The sequence below is a fragment of the Passer domesticus genome, chromosome 2, assembly GCF_036417665.1.
Source record: "Passer domesticus isolate bPasDom1 chromosome 2, bPasDom1.hap1, whole genome shotgun sequence".
Taxonomy (NCBI): Eukaryota; Metazoa; Chordata; class Aves; order Passeriformes; family Passeridae; genus Passer; species Passer domesticus.
In genome coordinates this window covers 26122839-26143970 of record NC_087475.1, presented here as the reverse complement: position 1 = coordinate 26143970, position 21132 = coordinate 26122839, and the positions used below count along the sequence as shown (strand labels likewise).

Here is a 21132-nt window from a genome sequence, read left to right as displayed (position 1 = left end):
CCTAGTTACAAATGGTCTGTAAAACTACGTCTCTGAATGAGATAGAACAAGAAAATATTTAAAATGCATTAGGAAGTTAAAGGTATACAAAGGAAAACCTGCAGGACTTCTACTAAATCAGCAAATTAGTATTAATTAGCCAAAACCAGTCATGAACACTACCAACATTCCAGTCTCTTGATAAAACATTTATACAGTATTAGTTTTAAAAACTTTATATAGAATGTAATAGCATTAGCTTCTATGTTATAAACATTCATATAATTCAGACATATTGGTGTGTTTCTCATTTCAAATCAGATCTATTTTCTGTGCTCCTGCTTCATTTCCACCAAGCTGATCTCAATTATAATGGTGCTGAAGAAGAATACAGCCAAAGTTCCCACAGATGATGTTGAAGATAAGCAGCAATAATGTATGGCTCAATCAAGAACAGGGAACCAGAAGAGCTAAAAGAACTTGAGTAGAGTTTCATAGTTAACATGTCACTGAAATTTATGGTAGAAGGTCATTAAATGTGTCATAAGTACAGACACATATGTGCTTAAAGAATGGTTATGAAACCAAAGGGGAAAAGCTCACAAGGGAGAGTGACAATTTGTTCTAAAGGGAGTCTGCTCTGCCACACCATTCAGTTCTGTACTAGAATTTTCTTTAACCAGGAGGAGAGATGAACACCAAAGGAATGAAATTTGTTAATGATACATACCAGGAAGGAGCAATCAATAAAAAAAATAGAAGGAAAAAAGTCAAGATTACTCTTAACAGACAGTGCCCTAAGGAAGATAAGTGCCTTACACAACTAAATATAGAGAGGTGTGAGATAATGAGATTAGGGACACAAAATAAGAGAAAGTGCTTATGCCCTATGTGGTACAAAAAAAGTGACTGGAAGCAGGATCTGGAGACAGACTGAGCTCAAAAGTTTCAGGACAGTGGTTAACAGCAATATAAAATGTTACTATTTTGGTTCAGAGAGGTAACAATAACATCATAGAAGAAGTTATTCCAGCTCTTGCATGAGGGATTTATGAACAAAGCTTCATTTGCATACTATGAGGACTTCTCTATATCTTATAAAAATAGCAGAGGCAAAGGGGACTGGACAATAGAATCAGGTAGACAGCAAACTTAATTATTCATAAAGGTCAGAGAACAAAAAAAAATTGTCTGCAGTCTTCACAGAGGGGAAACAAAATGGATCTTACCAAGAAATATGTGGTCTGGAAAATTTCAGTGCAAACAGAAGAAATTTTACCACTAATTGATCTGCTAATAAATAGAAGAGTAAGAAGCATGGTTGGAAACAATCAAAATGAAACTGGAAAAAAAACAGAGTGGAGTGTAGTTAGTAAATGGAATATGCTGTCCAAGTAGACAGCTGAAGCAATAGGAATAAGCATAATTCCGCAGAATTTGTTACCCAGCTGAGATTTCTTTCCTGTCTTACTTTAGGTAGCTAATATTTTTTTTAAAGACTGAATTCTAGGTGGACTACCTCATTCTCTAAATATTCCTTTCTCTCACCATTAGATAAATATTGAGCCAATATATATGACTGCATGCAACTCAGGAAAGTTTGTATGTTGCCTAAATTTTGATATCATAAATGTGGCTTTCAAGAACTGCTTAAGTACTAGGGCCAGATTTTCAATGTTAGGCAAGCGTCTGTCATAAGAATCACAATTCTGAAGTCAGACTGAGCTGTGTCTTGGCTTTGGAAGCACTTGAATTCTGCTGACAACATCTTTAATACTTAAAATTTCCCTTTAAATGGGCCAAATGTACTTGGGTTATATAAAACTGCATAGTATGATCATGCTTTACTACAGCTGGAGTCCAGGAACAAAATCTCTGAGATCCATTTACATGTGCACACTCCCTACTGTGTGCAGTTACACCCACTTCTTTCTTCTAAAACATAGCCACTTTCCTCTTTTTACTTCACAGCTGTCCAGTTAGAAAACCTACACATAGGGAAGATGGAGGGTTAGTGCCCTCTTCTTTCATGAGAGGATCCAAAGTACCACTTCCCACATCTCCTAAACTTGTGCTTATAAGCTGTCATCCTGAGGAAGAGGAAGTTCATCACTGTTCAGGAAGGGGCCCCAGAAGGATTTAAAATATCCACATTCTATAAAAGTAGGATTAGTAGTGCTTCCAGTTTCTAGAAAAAAAAGTATATTATTCAGAGCCAATTTCATCTAACCTAGGAGAGAAAGGACTAGGAGGATTGATCAGAGATAAAATTCTTTTCTGCTCAGGTGATGGTTAGACAGCAGTCCTTCTCCCTTTTTAGTCCCTTATAGAAAATTTTTCATTCCTTTGTTAATAAGGTCACAAATTAAGCCTGAGTGATGGTAATTGTCCTATGTACCAATGCTTAGAATAAATCTTCATGAGAAGATTCAAACTCACCAAAATAACTTCTAATTTCCTCATCAATTTTCAAAGTCATCTAATAATGATATAAAAATTTTATCACAGTGTCTCTGCCAGCCAAGTTTAAAAGGCAAAAAATGAATCTGCAAGAAAATCAGTCTGCAAGCCTACCTTTAGCAGCGGCAGACTGAGAACACCCAAGGAATGGAAAGGTTTGGTTGTGTGTCACCTTGAGCAACACTTGATAATTTGAGAGATTCACCTCATCTGCAGTGTTTTCATACTGGCTTTGTGCTGACCTCAGGTAGCTTATTTGTGTCTCTCCTGAGCTATCAAACAATCCCCTGGTAGAGACCTGAACAACCCAGCTCAATCGAGTAGATCAGAGAGATCTTGCAGACCCAAGAACTCCTGAACTCTCTTTATAGATTTATCTCTGAGCCCATCAGACACTGTCTGTCTGATGAGCACACGCACGTGTGTGTATCTGTACTTCTGTAAGCTAAGGGCATGTGTGTGCTCTGTCTCACCTTTCATCTACTGCCAGCTTCACTTCTTCTGTTTTTAGTTTGAAAGCCTAAAGATTACTGGAGTGGTGTTTCTTCACTGCTTTTTGTCATCCTTTCAGCTTACAGACTGGATGTATTGGAACAGCTGCTCCTTTTTCATGGGCTAGGAAGGACCATATGCTTGGTATCAACACAACCCCAGCATAACAGGTGGCAAATGTATTTTTGTTGCTAATAAATTCCCACTTAGGTCTTAAATCGCTTGAGCTCCAACTCTCTTTATAGCAATAATACATGAGAATTCCATCCTCTGCTTTCTGGCAATCAAAATAGTATAAACTGGTTTTATTTGTGTTTGCTGATTTTATTGATATAGTGTTTTCTGCTGGAGCCTGTATCATAATATGAATTTCTGACATTCCAGGTTATGACTAGTTTTCATAGATCTGTCACTTATTTTCAGATTATTCTATATTTTTGCCATTATAATATAATTACAGTATTACAATACAATAATATACACCATAAGCACAGGATGGTCAAATGGATTAGCTTCTTAATCAATTCAGTAAAATGCTGACAATGGAAAGGGATAGTATTTTTAATGTATACAAACCAGAATCATGAGACCGTGCAAGCATATGCACCCACCAAAATCTGTGGGAGCAGAGTCCCTTCTACAACTTTGTTACTAAAAATTTAAATTCTACCGAGTTTTTATTTTGTGGCTGTTTTTTTAAAAGCTCTGACACTTAAGGTGCAGCAGTTTGGCATTTTTCCAGATACCTTTTTTTATGACCTACACAGACATTGAAAATCTCTTCAAATTATAGATCACAGCAACAACAAATGGAGAAACCAAACAACCAACATTACTGCCAAAATAAATTCAGACTGGTTGATTTTACATTCCCAAAAGCTGTTTATTTAGAAGATACTACTGAATTGAGCCTTCAAGTCAAATAATTAACTTTTATATGGAAGAATATGAAAAGTGCTGATTTATCAATTTTCAAGTGGAATTACTTTACTTCTATCTTTTAGCAGCTTCAGAATTTTCCAGCCTTTTTGCGGTCTTCATAACAGGTAGCAGTATTTGGTATGGTTTTCTCATATATTTGTACTTTATGCATTTTTATTGCTGTACCTATTTTCTAAGCATTGCTACATTAAGAGGCAGACAGTGCTTCCTCTTTGATGGTCAGGAAGGCTATAACAGCAATCTGTGAAGGCAACTGATCAAAGTGCGTCTTAACACATGCTTTAACTCTGTATGTGCTTCATATACAAATTTTAAAGTCTTCACAAACACACATGAGCAGTAGTGGCTGAATGAAGGAGTCATGTAGAAAATGTTTATATAAAGAGACAGATTCTTGTGGTGCTTTTGAGAGAGAAAGAAGACCTGATGAGAGAGTTTAGGTTCAGGAGCCTGAACGTGTGAGGATGATTGTGCACACCTCATCCTATGTGATCCCCCTCCTGCAGGGAAACCCCCTGTCAAGCCTTTCCTCTCCTTGCAGACACTGAAATGCTTTCCTCAGGGAAACACCTTTCACTCTGGCAAGTAGGGATGAAAACCCAAAAAATCTGGTGCTTTGCTGTTGTGGTAAAACACCAATCACCAGTCCACCTGTCATGAAAATTTGGGTGCCCTATTTCATCTGAAGGGAATGAGGAGCATTCACTTTGCAGTTTGAAATCTGGAAGCATGAAGAGGCAGTTGCGGGCTAATGAGTGACAGCAGGTGACCATAGCATAAATATAAGATTATCAGGAAAATGAAAGTGTTGACAATCAATGCTATTGCTTTTTATCATATATCATTATTATTACTTATTGTCATGTATTAGAGATCTAAAACCAAGTAATTGCATTTTGAATTTTTCTTGATTATACTCAGGGGACACTTGAAGTTATATAATCTGCTTTTCTTCAGCAATTTTGCTGCCTCTTGAGATTCATATACTATGCCACAAGTCTACTTTGGACTAACATTTGAGACCTATGTTCTATCAGAAAAAATGTTTTAAAGCTTTTAAACATATTATTTTCTCTTCAGGTTGCCATCAACAGAACATTTATTTGAACAGGTCAAAGAGGAGAGGTGCTCAAACATTTGAACTTGATGCCTGAATTTAAATTTAGTTTAGTTTTAGTTTGCTGCAAGCAGTAAATTAAAAACAAGATGGGTTTTTGAGCATGTCAAGATGGCTTGTTCCATTGTGGCGAAAAATGTTTTTCTGCTAGTATTTTCAGTACACTGGTATTTAAACCAGTGCACAAGATTTTTGCAATACAAAATCACCAAGAACTTCCTCTTAGGATCAAGGTCTCAGCATGTTGAGTACAGGGAAAGCATTTCTGAGAATATGATAGTCATAAAATTTTAATTTCTAAAAATACAGGTAATAAAAAGGCTGAGGAGTAAAACTGATTCAGTATGGGTTTTTTGAATGATCACATTTATCAAAGTATATATCACAGGAGCAGCAGTCATTATGTGATTATTTATCTCATAACAAAATGACATTGTGGTACCTATAGGTCCTGAGGAAAGACTGAAAATACGTGTGAGAAATGGGGAAAATTCCACACGTAAAGAAGAAATAAGCTTTGTATAAATGACTTGACAAACAGGAGGACACAGAATGGAAAACATAATAAAAGCAAATAGAAGATAATGAGAATAGTATATATGTATACATAAATACACACACTTTTTAAATAAATATACACTCACAGATATACCCTTGAAAATGTATAATAATCAATAACAGAAATTGCTAATATATTACAGATGCTGAAAGTCTGTGTGGCCACAGACCACAGACTGAGGCAGACATTTACTACACTTTAATCTGGTTCCAAAGCTGCATGAAGCAAGACTGAGAAGGGATCTTATCAATAATTATCTGAAGAGAGGGTGTCAAAAGAACGGAGCCAGGCTTTTTTCAGTAGTGCCAATGAATAGGACAAGAGGCAATGGGAAGAAACGGGTGCATGGGAAGTTCCACCTGAACATGAGAAAGAATCTCTTCACCCTGAGGGTGACTGAGCACTGGAACAGGTCGCCCAGAGTGGCTGTGAAGTCTCCCTCAGTGGAGATGTTAAAAAACTGTCTGGGCACAGTCCTAAATAATTTTCCTTAGGGGAAATCCTAAGTAGCTTTCCTTGCTTGAGCAGGGGGTTTGGACTAGATGTCCACCAGCTGTCTCTTCCAACCTTAGACATCCTGTGATTCTACAATTCTGTAGGGTCAGCAGTTACCATTTTACCCCCTTCAATGGACTTAATTTCAGTTCTTTGCTTTGTGCCTAGGCCTATGGTAATAGTTAGCTTTAATACGGTCACTATGAGCAGGTATTATTGCTGCTGTGTTTGTTGGTTCACTGGTCTTTACCTGTGCAAAGCAGAAGAGCATGTGTCAGAAATGGGCAGTTGTTTTTGTGGAGCACTGCTGTAGGATATACAACACATCTGTTTCATGTGAACTACTCAAGCAGTAGTGGAGATCCAGTGCTGGAGTTGTGTTTGTTCCTGTGAAATGATGGATACAGTCTACTCTGCCATCAGTGGTAAAGTTTCAGCATAAAAACCTTTATCTTCAATTTGAGTTACACTGACTATCATTTGCTAGTTTAAGGCAAGCTATTGATTGACATGTGGATGTGGAAAAAACATATTTGGAGATGGAGCAACGATAGTGGAATACCCATGACAGAAGAAACATTATTCTTAACAAGACAGCACTTACAGAACAATGTCAAAAAAGACAGAGGCAGAAAACTAAACAGTTTTCTAAAACTACATCAGTGTTGAAAAAGAGATCAAACTTGGCATGAACCACAAAACTTTAAAATGAAGTAAAGCTTCAGTGCTCAGCAATATCATCTTTAAAGAGATATGCCAAATAGTTTGGGATGAATTAAAATATTTCCTCAAATGCAGACAAGTGCAATTGGTTTTGGAGAAGCTTGGCAGTGTAGGAGGATCTGTCTGGAGAAAATACAGATTTAAGGCACATTGCTGATGAGGGTGGGACTTGGTAGAAAACACCTTCTAAAAGTAAACAAAGAGCAGAATAAAAATGATATATTGCATAATAAAGTCATTGAAGTAAAGTCCAATACTGGGAGTAGTAGCATAGAAAGACCATCATCCTTGTTCTTTTCTGTATTTTGGACTTTAAATAGGGTCAGTATCTGTTACACTTATTTTAAGTCATAACCATTAAGCAGTGGTCAGTGGTGAAGATTTAAACCCACAATGATTGTCTCACGTTTTTATTCTCATATAAAATCTTGGACAATCTGGTGGTTTGTGCTTAACTGTGGATATACTTGATGTTACCAAGTTTAAAAAAAAGCATGGGGGATAATAAAGATTAAAAAAAGAACAGACAAAAAAACTCCAATGCCCCGCCGCCCACCCTGCTGCCCCCCCAAAGGTTGCTTCAGGCTGATGTCCCTTGTATTCAGGAAACAACTACTGAGGGAAAAAAAAAATTACCTTCTTTGTCACTCATATTGCCAAAAAATTACTAGAAGGAGATTACCAATATCATCAACTCTTCCATCAATTTTGTCCACAAAATGTTGCTTGCTGTAAGAGCTCAGGGCTTCTGGAGCTTATCCCTTGTGTGCAGAACACATGACATGTAGGGATGGACCTTTATCAAGGCTCCATTAGAGTGATCTCTCCCTGCTCCTCACTTTTCATGCTACTGAAACAGTAAATAATGACTATAAATCTGTAACTTATGATACTGTCTCTCCACAGTATCATACATTGCATCAAGGACTTGTACATATCTCCTTTGGTGAGTCACAGGCACTTCTACTCCCATTCTGCTTCAATTAATGCATATATTAACAAATACATATACTTGAGTACAAAGATCTTGACTTTGAGCTATTCGCCTCCTCAGTCTAAAATGCAAAAGTGATCAATAGTTCCCACCTGAAAAGGGACAAGACTTGCCATCTGTATTGTACATTGATGATACAATTGCCTTCATTCATAGAGTGATTGAAGCAGATCCAACAGATTAAACAGCTGTCCTACAGTCTGAACCTTAAAACTGGCATTTAACTTTATTTTTCCATCAATATAATCCATTCCTAATTTCTACCCAATACCTGGCAGTCTATAATTAGTAGGAAGTAGTGCAGACAGTAACAGATTAAAAGGAAATCTAAATTGTTCCATAATATTATCCAATGCAATTCCATGCAAATACAAAGAGGTTTTTCACACATTATTTTGATGTAAGAATTTATTCACCACCTATACAGAGAAAAGGCAGTAGGGAAACCTGCTGTTTTCTCTCAGTCTATCATGATGTGGGGCAATGCTGTAACCCAGGAGAGAGAGAAGAGGGGACAAGGTTTGCATTTACTGTCTGGGAAGGGGCAGCTAACAGATGTGTCTGCTCAGCCAAAAGCTCTGCCAGCTTGAGTTACTGTCCTCTGCTCCCCTCTTGGAAGGCAAACTCCTGCACTGGCCTGAAGCACTGCTGTCAGAGGTCAGGGCTGTCCCTTGCATGAGTTTGCACCCAAGAACAGGGGCAAGAAGTGAAAATTCCTGGTGCAGCCTGGGGAACGACTCCAGTCTTCCTACAAGACCAGTGCTTTCCCAGGGGTGGCATGGGAGTGTTGAGTCAGAAATTTCTGTGGGTAAAATGTGGGCTTCAAGTCCAACACAACCACATGGAGTAAGTACAAACTCAGGTTCTTAGATGTAGGTGCCTTAAAACAAAATTTAAATCTCACACAGTTTTCTGAGATGTTCTTGAATGCAAGTTTAAAAAGACCCAACAGAAGCATAATAATCTTGTATAATCTTGCTCACAATTATATTTTGTGGTCAAAAAAACAGAATAATTGCACCAATCTTACGTTAAAACATGTACCAGTTGACACTTAAAAATGTCTAGCTACTTAAAAAAATGGAACAGCTGCTCCTTAACAGGAGAACTGTATCCAGCAAACCTTGACATCACAGGCTTTTGTGAAGTTTGATGCACTGGCAATGGCACTTCAATGTTTCTGAAAGGATTTTAATACATTGTATTTTGAAACAGAAGAGACTGTGAATATCACAGTGTCATTTGTTCTAGACATAAATATGACAGCATTTTTAATGTCATACACTCTTTTTTCACAGACAAATTTAGTCAAGCAGCCCTGATGAACCCAACAGCATTTGAGGGCAATAATGAAATGGAAGAGTGGAGAATTCCATCCTTAAGTGAAGGAATTTATGGATTAATTACTAAAACAAGATGTATTTCTCAGGAAGAAAAGCATTCAATGCTGAATGGAAATAGAGGACAAGTATCAAATAATAAAGAGTTGACATAGATTAAAGGTGATCAAGAAAAGAAAGCATTTATTACACCATGGTTAACTGATGATGAGTCTGAATGGTGGTGTCCTTCATAGGCTTTGGTAGTTGCAGATATCAACTCATACTCCAGCTGGTCAAAATAAAAAGTTATAATTTAGCTGTCTTCAAGCTGAAGTCCTTTCCTTTATTTGTTACATAGGCCCCGTTGGTAACTAAAATGGCTCACAGGAGGTAAGATTTTAACAATCTCAGCAGGGTCCTAGTTTAAAAAAGTTACAGTCTTCTTTGCTGAAAATTACTTCTCCATAATACTAACAAATATGTCACACAAATATGTTCTACAAAACAGTGTATTGCCTTCATTATGTGCCTGATCAATCACAAATAAATAAAGTAAATCAATTTGTATACACTCATAAAAAAAACGTACATAGGGTTTAAAAAGCTCATCCCAAACTAATCAAACACTTTGAATAATGAACAGATTAGAAAAAATCATGGTCTTCTCGTGCATGCACCACAATCAGACAGAGAAGCTTAACTCATTGGATGCATTATTCATTGGGAATTATTTGCTCTACCTATTGGTGGGGAAGCTTGCAAACACTACTGCTCTATCTGTTATCATCTAACAGCCTGAAGAAGGAGATCTGATTGCCTTTATCATTACCCAGCATCTTGCCATTTAGATGAAAATTCTATTTATTTATGTTGTCTGAGAAAAATGTTGTCCATCAAATGCTCAAACGTGTCAGGGACAAACCAGGATGGCTGATGTAAAGACAAATCATGCATCTTCAATCTACCAGCATTCTTCGCAGAAGTCAGGAAATTATAAATAAAGAACCAAAAATATGGTGGGTTTGGTAGTCAGTGAAATTTACAGTAATATATTTTTCAAAAAAGGTAATGAAAAAACCCACAAAATTGAAAAAAAAAGAAAGGTAATGTGCTCTGATGTAGAAAATGAAGACAAATAACAATACCCAATATTTCAGTTTCAAAATATAAATGAGTTAAGGCTGTGTAAGGTAAAATAATGATCTAGACAGGAATTTTGGATAAAGTGATGACATTCTTATGTGAAACAAAATTAAAAAAATTTAGATCCAGTGTGGATTGATAGACAATCTGGGAAATTATGTGACTATATAATAGATTAACAGATGAGAAAACTGTTCTTACACTGGATATATTTTGAGTTATATTTGATGAATAAGAAAACACTCATTTTTCTATGTTGACTGCACTCTGTTAGCATCTCACATGAGCATAAAATAAGAACATTTACACATAGTGGAAGTGCTGATTTAGCTTTTATACATGTTATGGGGTTATAAATGAACTTCAAATAAACTGAAGTCCTTGATAATTTCAGAGCAGCAATGGACCTGGCCCTTATTCAGAATGCTGTAAGAAAGGGACAACCAGTAATATTTAAAAGCCCCATCAACTATGTGTAAAATTTTCTCACAAAGCTAACTGCTGCTAAATTTCATGAAGCCAGATTGCCTAGTAAATCAATACAGGATAAAACATCAACTTTAGATGAATAATAGAAATCTCCCTCATTTTTATAGCCTACTTTTAACATATCTGCAAAGTTTTGATCATTTAATGATTCAGGCATCAAAACAACTGCTAACTTCAAGAGTATGAGCAAGGCACTCATATATACACTTTCTAACCTGAAAAACCATGAATTTATGTAACTGTTATCACTGTGGAATATATATAATTTTATCTGCTTAATGATGGTAAGATGTTAAAGAGAAGTTTATTTTAGATACCGTGACCTCATTTGAAATGTCTGTTAATGGAAGGAACATGACAAAATGTAAAACAGTATTCGACTGCAAAGGAATGGCAGCTTCTATATTGAAAAGTTGTCATCTTAGCCTCTGCTGAAAGGAAGAAAGGGGCCAGCCAAAGGAGTGAACAGTAGCCTTCCTCCCTTCCTCTCTTCTCAAACACTGGCTTTGAAAATGTAGAAATGAAAAATTACTGAAGTTTCCTCCCTTTCAGGACTGACCATCTTGACTGACATGACTTAGTTGTGCACATGTATTATTAACTCAGTGTATTTCATCGACAGAGATGCTGTATCAAGATTTGAAGGTGAGGAACAATAATTCTGGACAGAACAATTTCACTTTCACGCAGCACCAAACAAATATCTCAGTATAAATTTTAGGATAGTCTTAGGAGTCTTTTTCTCTCCTAAATTTGCCACATGAAAAGCAATGTTATGTGATTTATGCTGTCTTTTGTCCTGGCACAAAAATGAAAACTATTTTAATACCAAAGTGAATAGTCCCATTCTGTTGGGCATTTTCATTAGTGGTCATGTTTACTTAGGAGTCAAAAGACAATTTTAAATTGTTACATTTGCCACTTAAACTTTAATAACCACTTTGTCAAATTAAATGCAAATTAATTAATTGTAACTAGCAAAGATAATGCATGCAAAATAATCATTTTTGGTCATGTTATTCTCATGTATTCCTTAATGCTCCAAAAATAAAAAGAACAACACCAAGCATATTGAAAGATTTCTAAAAATCAGAATATTGCTGTTGCTTTGTGAGTGCAAAATTCAGTTCTGCATCACCTTCGGTAGAAACCTGCTATTAATATGAACTTTAACAAAGCAATAATACAGCAGTGGTATCTAAATGTAATGTAAAATGCTTCAGTTCCCCCAACAGTGTAAGACATTGATGTTAACAGCTTAAAAACATTCTGAGAGATGCATAATAGTTTGGAGTTTAAAAATAGGTAATATTATCAGGTTGAGTTAGACAAACATTCATATGACATCTTTCTAAGCCTCTCTAGCATATAGATGTTACCACAATTTTTCATTACTGTTTTCAGAAATTGGGATAATGGGAAAATGCAGTTTAGAGGAAACCTCAGGAGACCTCTAGTCCACCTTCACCTGTAATGAGGAGTCAGCTATGTGCTTATATCAAGTTCCTCAGGGATTTATCTTGCTGGATCTTGAAAATGACCTGCAATGATGGATCTTGAAAATGACCTGCAATGATGACTGCATAACCTCCCTGTGCATCCTGTTCATGGGTTTGACTGTCCTCATGGTGAAAATAGAAAAAAAATTACTATTATCACTATCAAGTCCAGCAAGACTTAGGTTTATGTTCAGATGCATTAGAAGCCCATGAAGAATTGGATTTTTGCACTGCTTTCACAAATAAAGGCAGTATGTATGACACTAAGTTGCCAAATATGTGCCTGGACTTTGGCAGAACCTTCCCCTTCCGCCTCTTCAATCTGCTCACAGTGACACCCATGGCTGGGGCACGGTGTGAAAGCTGTGCTAAATGAAATAAAAGACCTCATCACCAAAGTCAAGAATGGAGGAATTGATAAGGGAGAAAGCTCACCTAAGATGTTTAGAGGTGGTTATAGCAGCAAAAGGATTTATTTTGTCAACAGAGCTTGCCCCAATACTCAGCAGCTGCACCCTGAGAAGACTCTTCTGCCTCTGTATGTAGTTTTGCTGGCACTGCTGGGTGAGTTAGTATTCCATGGCATCAGGTCTGAGCAGTGTATACTTGAACTACCCTTTCTAAACATAAAAAGCAACCTTAGATTGTACCTCAAGAAACAGGCAGAGAGTTACATGGGCTTAAAGCTTCATAGCTCACTCAAGGCAGTGAAGGATTTAACATAAAATTAGTCAGTGTTCTTCTACCATAAAGCTAAGCCCACAGGGAATGAGATTTTTGCCCTTTTTCAATAAATTTTTACTAAGTGTATTCCTTTGAACAACTTATCTATTTTTCCATGAGAAATTTCTGCCTGCTTCAATTAAAAAGTCCATTAAATTTCCAACGAGCACAAGAGCAGCCTCCGCTGCCGAGCTCCCCAGCCCGGAAACGCACAGGGCCAGGAGGGGTTTTTAGATTGCCAGCTGAGGAATGTCATCCCTGCCCAGGAGGACACAGGGCTGACACTGTCTGTGCTTTGTCACACTTGTGCCACCACGGGACCACCATCACCACTCCCTCTTTTATGAGGCCAAAATCCAGCTCCCACTCGGGAAAGTTTCTGCGTTGCAGAACAGGGGCAGCTCGGGTAAATGCACCGGGGAGCCAACACAAGGAAAGCAGCACCTGCCTTTGGGCAAAATAGGCTGGATTGTTTCACTGGGAGGGGTCCCCCAACACCGGAGGGACCCTGAAGGGGGTCCCGGCACGCTGCAATTCCTGGCAGGACCCCGCTGCAGCCCAGTTCTGGTTCGCGGGGAGGCGCTGAGGGGAGCGGCGGGCGGCAGGCGGGCCCGAGGGCAGCGCGCAGGCCGAGCCGCGGAGCCCGCGGCCCGCAGGGCGGGCACGGCAGGGCCTGTGCCGGGCCGGGGCGCTTCCCTTCGCCTCGCCCTGCCAGGGGCCCCGCGGGGCCGCTGCACCGAGCTGCTCACGCCGAATGCTGCATTCCCTCCTCTCTCGCTCCTGTTGTGGGAAAGCGAGGCCTTTCTTTTCCAGCCTCATTTCATTTTGTTGTTAAATTGCGTTGGCCACCCCAGCTGATTGAAGAGCAGCACAGTTGTTGGGATTTCTTCAAATGATTCTGACAGGTACATTTTGTCTAAAATATACCACAACTGTGGCTGTCTAATCCCAAAAAGGCTTTGTTTAATTTTAATGTGTCAGTGCAAAACATGACCAAAGACAACAAGCAACTATAATCAACTGAATGTGTAACATGGATGCTGAATTATTGTTATGCTTCAAGAAAATCTTTGTTATTCCTTTCTAAAAGAAAAAAAAAAAGAAAAGTATGAAAGTGATATTAAGCAGATGTTAGACTGGAGTTGTCAATCTTGTCTAAGCACGCAGGTGCTAATGTGTTATAATTATCCCTTCTGGCAGTTGATATTTAGAATTTTGGATCCCACCTAGTCAATCATAGCTGTAATTGTTAAGCTTCTTACATAGCTAATATGCTGGGTAATAACCAGATCAAGATTTAATATTTGACGTTTACCATCAATTATCTTTTCTTCTGACATACATCTCCCCCACTCAAGTTCTTGCAGATCGGAACACTTTTCTGATTTCAGTAAAATAAATAAGAATCCAGTTATGGAAGAAGACTCAAATAAAAAAATATTCCTGTCATTGCCTCTTATCTCACTGCTTCATGTTTCTTAAAGATCAGTAAGATATCTCCTTTTTACAAGCTCTACAGGTATAATAATTTGATTCAGAACAATTCCTTCCCTTTTTACTTTTTGATGGTTTTATTTACAGAAAATCTCATACCTGCTATTGGAAATTCGTGGTGTAAGCAAGTTAACCTCAGACAGGCATATTTTCAGATGACAATATTTGCTATGAAACAAAATGCTGGCATTTGTTTTGAACCTAGAATATATATGCATTTGTTCACACCACGTATATTATACCAGAGGACTCTTTCTGCTAAAAGCATGTGAAAATTAATTCTGTGATTAAAATACTTTAAAATTAAATTTAGTGTGCCAGTTCTGTCTTTTTTACTCTTGTATGAAGTAAAATATTTGTTATAAAATTTGCTCCAATACGCACAAGTAGAACATGAGGATTTTTTCCTACTGTTCTGAGATTTCTTTCTGTGTGATTAGGCTGAAGTCCACAGAACTTAAACACTTCCATTCCAAATCAGCATGCAGCACTCATAGCATGCTCAGAAGTTAGGTGTAGCTTACAGGTGGCCGGTAAGGAACTATGTGAACCAAGTTTTCAGTTGCTATAATTGCATGAAGAGACTTTATATTTGCATCAGAAAGAGTTCTCTATTGTTATTTGCCTCTAGTGATATGACATGATTTTTTCCCTTAGATGAGAGTGAGTCTTTTTCTAGTGCTTCTAATTCTGTCTCAAAAGACCTTTGACAGAAAAAAAAGAGTAAAATACACACTTGTCTTTGGTGCTGATTCACCAAACTTCATCAGTATCTGCCTGTATTTATATACACTGACTGTGCTCTATTTTGTATTTTGTATTTCCTACAAAGCAGCTCAAGTACACAATTTTAAGGATGAAAACATTTTTAGTTTAAATTAAATAAAGACTATCAAATGTGGGGAAGAATATATTCAGTCCAGACTCTCACCTTTACACACCTTTTCGTGTTTCTGTAAGGATACAGAACACTATTTTAGTGCTTTTAAATAATTTTCAGTTCTAGCTTCCATATGAATGCAGACAAGTACTGTATGTTAATTACAAAACTGTAATTTTACATAATCTTTTCCTTTACAGGCAAGCTAGCGCTAAAGCAAATAACAGTGGATAATATTACAAGAGTAGAAGGCAAACAAGTAAGCTTGAAAATGGTATTTCTACAAGTGAAGTTCTCCCTGATGTCTAGAGAAGACAGTATCTTGGTTCAAGAGGATCGTGCTCCAAGTTTGAATAGAAAAAGGCTGCAGTCAGGCAGCCAAGGGACAAGAACACTTCAAAGCAGAACAAATGAAACTGGACCATGTCATTTTGCAATAAAATGTGAAGTCATGTAATAGTGCCCTTTTAAGCCACTTGTGACTTTTAAGACTTCAAATGAAATGCTATTAGCACAGACAGATAAACATGCTAAGCTGTTATTTGCCTGGGGCGATACCCTTGTGATTTGTAACAGGCAATGAAAATATAGTAGCCTAGGTGTTCAGGAAGAACGACATGAACACCAGTAATCTCTTCAGACTGATGCCAAGACCTCTGATAACAAGTCCCCCAGAAAACCTTGTGTTAATCAAAATGACTGGGTATTTTTTTACCTTATTATAAAAGTTTTCATAAATAGAAAAGACTTTTAGAAGATGAAGAGGAAAGATGAAATTTGTAGAAAAAGAAAAAAAGTATTTATATCAACCTCACATTTGTTTTTGAGTTACAAATGAAAAATAAAATCACTATGGCTATTTATCAAAGAGTTACAAATATCTGCCTTGATTATACATTCTGGCACGTCAATCTCTTTGCCCAAGCAAACCCAGTGAAAATGTTGGCAATATAACCTCTCTGGAATTTGCAACACAATTTGCAGAACTGGGAGCTTGAAGAGAAATCACACCATATCTGGTTAAAAAAAATTGCAAATAAAGTGACAGGTTCACATTGCATCTGATGTGAAAATTTACATACTGTTTTACCTGTTCTATATTTGTGTTGACTGGAAAACAGTTAACAGTTCTGTGTTTTAATTTTTCCCCAGCTCAAAGCATGTATTTATTTCTTGACTGAGAAAGCAAGAAGGATGCAATATTGAATTTCTCTTTATGAAGTTTTGGGTTACATTAATAAGAGACAGAAAAACACTGCTTTGATAGAAGGCTATGAAAGATCTCAACCTTCCTAAAAGAGCTCAACCTTCCTAAAAAATAAAAAGGAACTCCCATCATTTTCAGAGCTGCATCAGAGAGCTCTGTAAAGGAGGTGCCAATCCAAATTAACCTGGAGTGCCACAATAGGCCAGGGGTAAATTTAAACAAAAATCTGGATAGCAGATTCATTTTTTAACATAGGCAGTATATCTAGTCAGTAACTGATGTATGCTCTGCTTTTCCAGCTGGCACAGGCTCTTGGGGTATGCAGGCACATATTTCCAAGCATGTTGTTCTTCTGAGTTGTTTGTGCTTGGACCATAACTGCAGTCTCAGCAGCCAAAATAAAATATGCCAAGTAATACTGGCTGAGGGACAGATGGATTGGGCTGAATTCCTGCCTGATACAATGCGCCTGACATCGGTGGAGTTGCACAGTGACAGTTCATTGTTCTCCACTTTCAAACACAAAATATGGAGGGGCTTTAAGGTAGGATGGTGAAAGCATTGCTGCCACTGCCTTCCTGAAATTTCTTTTGTTCTCACCTGGAGACAACAGTTATCAGCCACGAGGATTCCCTGTTTGACCAAATTTTCTGACTGTGTGCAGACAGGACCAGTGGCCCTGTATAGATACAGATTTATCTGGCAAAGGATGGAGACACAACCAAGCTAACTTCCTCCTCCCACTCCTCAGTAACAGTGTCACATCTCCTCGAGTACTTCCCCTGGTCCCTTCTGAGGATGTGGGGCCACTGAAACCCACAAGAGAAGCCATGTCTGCCTTATGGATTTCAGTGTTGATCTGAAAAATCAACAAAGTTTCTCTTCCTGGGTTCACCAGTTGCAAAACAGAAGTAAACAAATGCTTGCCTGCTGGTGTAATGCTTAATATTCAAATGATGAAACTGGTGCACATTTTAAATAAAGGTTCAAATGAACTTTCTCAGCTAGGATGTATTTGAGATGTATATGGCCCTTTCATCATATGCAATGAAATCTAGAGGAATTTTCTTGGCAGGGAAGGCAGAATCTGGAAAGAAAAACATAGAACAGCTTTCTTGGTGTGCCATATGTTATGATTAAAATCTAAACTAAATATATATGAGCTCAAGTAAACAAAAATAAACCCCTGTAGTTTCTTTAAAGTACCATGCTATTGTCTCTTTAAATAATAATGAAAAAGGAGAAAATATTCTACAACTTCCATAAAAAAATGTCATATTTGTATAGACCCCAAATCCCCTCTGTTTAAACAGGGTGATTAATATCAGCTCCTGTAGGAAATTAAATTCAGGGAAGAACAGTAATATGCAGATATGCAGATTTCTAGGCAGAATGGCTAGCCCTGGGTAAGAGAGTCAGGTTGATTAATCTGCATCCTCGGAATACAAAATGAAATGCTGGGCTCTCCTGGGTAGTACCAGAAATGACTTTTCTTTCTTACATTAGAAATAAATGGACAAACACATACACGTATATTGCAAAAGGCCTTAATATCACATGCAGTGTTTACAAAAGGTGATAAGAGTTTAATATTTAAAATATCCTATTTCATCTGAGAGGGGAAAGAAAAAAAAGAGCTGCTTCTCATTAGGATGAAGAGTTTTCTTTATGCTAAAACAGTATTTTTTCTAATCTTTCATAAAGATGACAAAATTATAAGGAAATCCTGTATCAGCATGCAAGGAAATCTTTAATCTGTTCATAAACATTTTACCGAAAGAATACTGGGGAGATATTGGACACTAACACAGTCAGAGTGTGGAAGAAAACTGGAATTGTAAAACAAAAATACTCAGCCCTGAGTTTTTAATATAAATTTCAGTACACTTTGCTTTTTCATTTCAAAATTAGAAATACAATAAGCACAATTCACTAAAAGAATGATTCCACAGACTTAATTTCCACAAATACAAATTCCTCCATAAATATAACCTTTCTCTCATTTCAGAATAATAGCATTTGCACATTACCAAGAGTAAATATGAGATTTTTAATAATTCAGTCTTTAAAAAAACACCCCCAAAACCTCAGAAAAATATTTACAGCAAAATGCAGAATGTCATTTTCAGATTTTTTTCCCCCTGTCGTTACTGGAAAACCAAGCCTGTTATTTAAAATCATTCAGGGTCTCTCCAATAATTGTATAGAAGTAGGCATTATGCTATATTATTAAAGCTGTAATTTCCTGCTGAATCTGGCTGGATGTTTCTTTTTATCACTTGGCAATTTCTATCTAGTTATGGCATAATTAAGTTTCCTGACCCTTGCTCACTCTCTTAACAGGACGCTTAGAAATATACTAGAATTGCAGATCTTCAACCTGATGTCCTCTCTCCCCACACAGTAATGGAATAAAATTATTAATCCAGTAATTGTACAGAACACATTACTTTGCATTGAATGTTCCTATTTCTCATTTTCTGTTAGTGACAATCAGGCAGAGGTACAAATCATTTCTGCAGGGAGCAGAGCCCTTGAAAAAGCCCCTCATTCACTCCACTGGAGCTACCTGTACAGCTGTGATTATTCAAAGTCTTACACAGTACTGGGCTCAAGCGAACAAAACAAAGTTAATAAAATGGAATAAGGAACAAGATATTTTCCTGTCTGCAGCCTCCTGTGTGCCAAAATTAGAACCTTACCTCCAAATGATAAACCACACTTCCAGCTGGGTTTTTATAACAGGACTAATGAGCCTTGGCCAAGCATTTCAGAACTTGGCTGGCCTTAGCAGTGACCATCTACCATGGGGTACACTCTACAGACCTGGGCCATTAAAGGGTGTGGCTGGGAAGGAGAGGAAAGAAGTTGGAAGGACAACAAAGGATCCCTATTCTTGAACCTTTGTTGTATGTAGGCCCCGAGGATGACTGCGCAGATTAAGGTCTCCACAGAAGAAATCCAGTGAATTCCAAAATCCCAACTGAATTCAGTGGAGTTACTATTTCCCATCAAGAAATTTGAAATTTAACTTGATATGTCTTGAATTGGATCTCAGTTTGGTCATTGTCTGCATGGAACATCTAAACTCAGTGATGCTTACCCCAACATATATTATGAGCTCTGCCACCACTTGCAAATGAATAAAAGCTTGGAAACAACTTTTTTTTTTTTTTTTTTTTTTTTTTAGCAGACATTTCCTCAACCACCCACCTAATGACTTCAGTTTACTTAGAGAGTAGCTACAGTTGGGGTGGAAGGTGGAAAGGATGGAAGGGAAAACATTCCCCTCCCATATTTTATCACCATTTTCTGAGAATCCTAGTTCAATCTGATCATGCACAGAGTGTTTTGACTCCAGCAGTGGATTTCCCTAAAATATGAAGTCATAATCTTTGCACTGGTGTCCTTCCTCTTTCCTGATTGCACCAGACTTATCCCCTCTCTGCCTCTTAGGAGAAATATATTATCACACTAAAACATCCTGGTTTATTGGACTGAAGTCCAGCAAATATATCTTCAGTGTGCATTTGAATTGATGGAACAAGCTAGGGAGAAAGTCTCTGAAGCAGCATTGCTCCTTTAATAAAATCCTGATCTTAGACAGGATAAATAGCAAAACAAAATCCTTATCTTCATGAAAAACACTAGTGATTTTATTCAGATGCAATAGCACATTTCAAATTGAAACAAGGCAAAGTGCTGTGTATCATTACAGAAAAGAAACACAAATAAAGCCTAGGATGATGCATTAGGATATTCCATTTGATCACAGTTCTTTCTTTGTATTTTTCCATGCTCTTGTCCTCTAGTAATGAATATCTTTGAGTTTTTCTGAAGCACAGACTGCGCAGCCAGAGAGTGCTGGTTGCATAAGCATTTCCATTACAGGCTGTCAGGTTTATAAACTCATCTGTGTTCGTTGCTTTACATCTGTACGAGAGGAATGTGTGCAATTTTCATGGCTCTGGTAAATCAAATTGATCAAATAATAAAAATACTCTTCTAAAGTGCATTAGACAATAGGACATTTCCAGTGAAAAACAATACTGCAGCAGTTGTTTCAAGGTGGCTTTTTTTTTTGGTTGTGTGGGGTTTGTTGTTTTTGGGTTTTTTTTTTTCTTTTTTTTACCTACTACAAAATAGCTCTGGTTTTACTTCCATTGAGTCAGTCACTACAGAAAAGGTAATCACTATAATCACAGCAAAGATTTCTGTTTGTCTAAGGCTCTTAAGTGACTGCCATCACCATAGTGTCTGAGCAGATTCCAGAGAAGTCATGTTTCATGGAGGGGACTAACTTGTTGTGGACTAATTTTGTTTGATTTATAAAGCAAATAATTTTGCCTCAGACTTGTGTGGTCAACTCAACCACTTCTACAATTAATAATCAGCTTTTATACTGTGAATGCTTCCCAATCTGAGGTAATAAAGAAGATATTGAGAAAATAAAGCTGAAAACTTTTAAAATATTCATTTCTCTCTCCTGCACTATCACTTTAATAAAGCATACACTAATTGAAGTTTATTCTTCTTTCATATGTAGCAAAAAAGCACCATTTGCACAGATCAAGTGGCAATAAATAATACAGTGATTTATCAAATTATCTCCTT

At 37.3% G+C, this 21132-nt stretch overlaps 1 long non-coding RNA gene across 1 annotated transcript; it reads left to right on the top strand.

The window, feature by feature from the left end:
• Window positions 1-13634: 13634 nt before the first annotated feature.
• Window positions 13635-16388, top strand: LOC135293540 (uncharacterized). The gene is made up of 2 exons (XR_010355645.1): window positions 13635-13842; window positions 15512-16388. It is a non-coding gene; the product is annotated as an uncharacterized LOC135293540 (long non-coding RNA).
• The last annotated feature ends 4744 nt before the right edge of the window (window positions 16389-21132 follow it).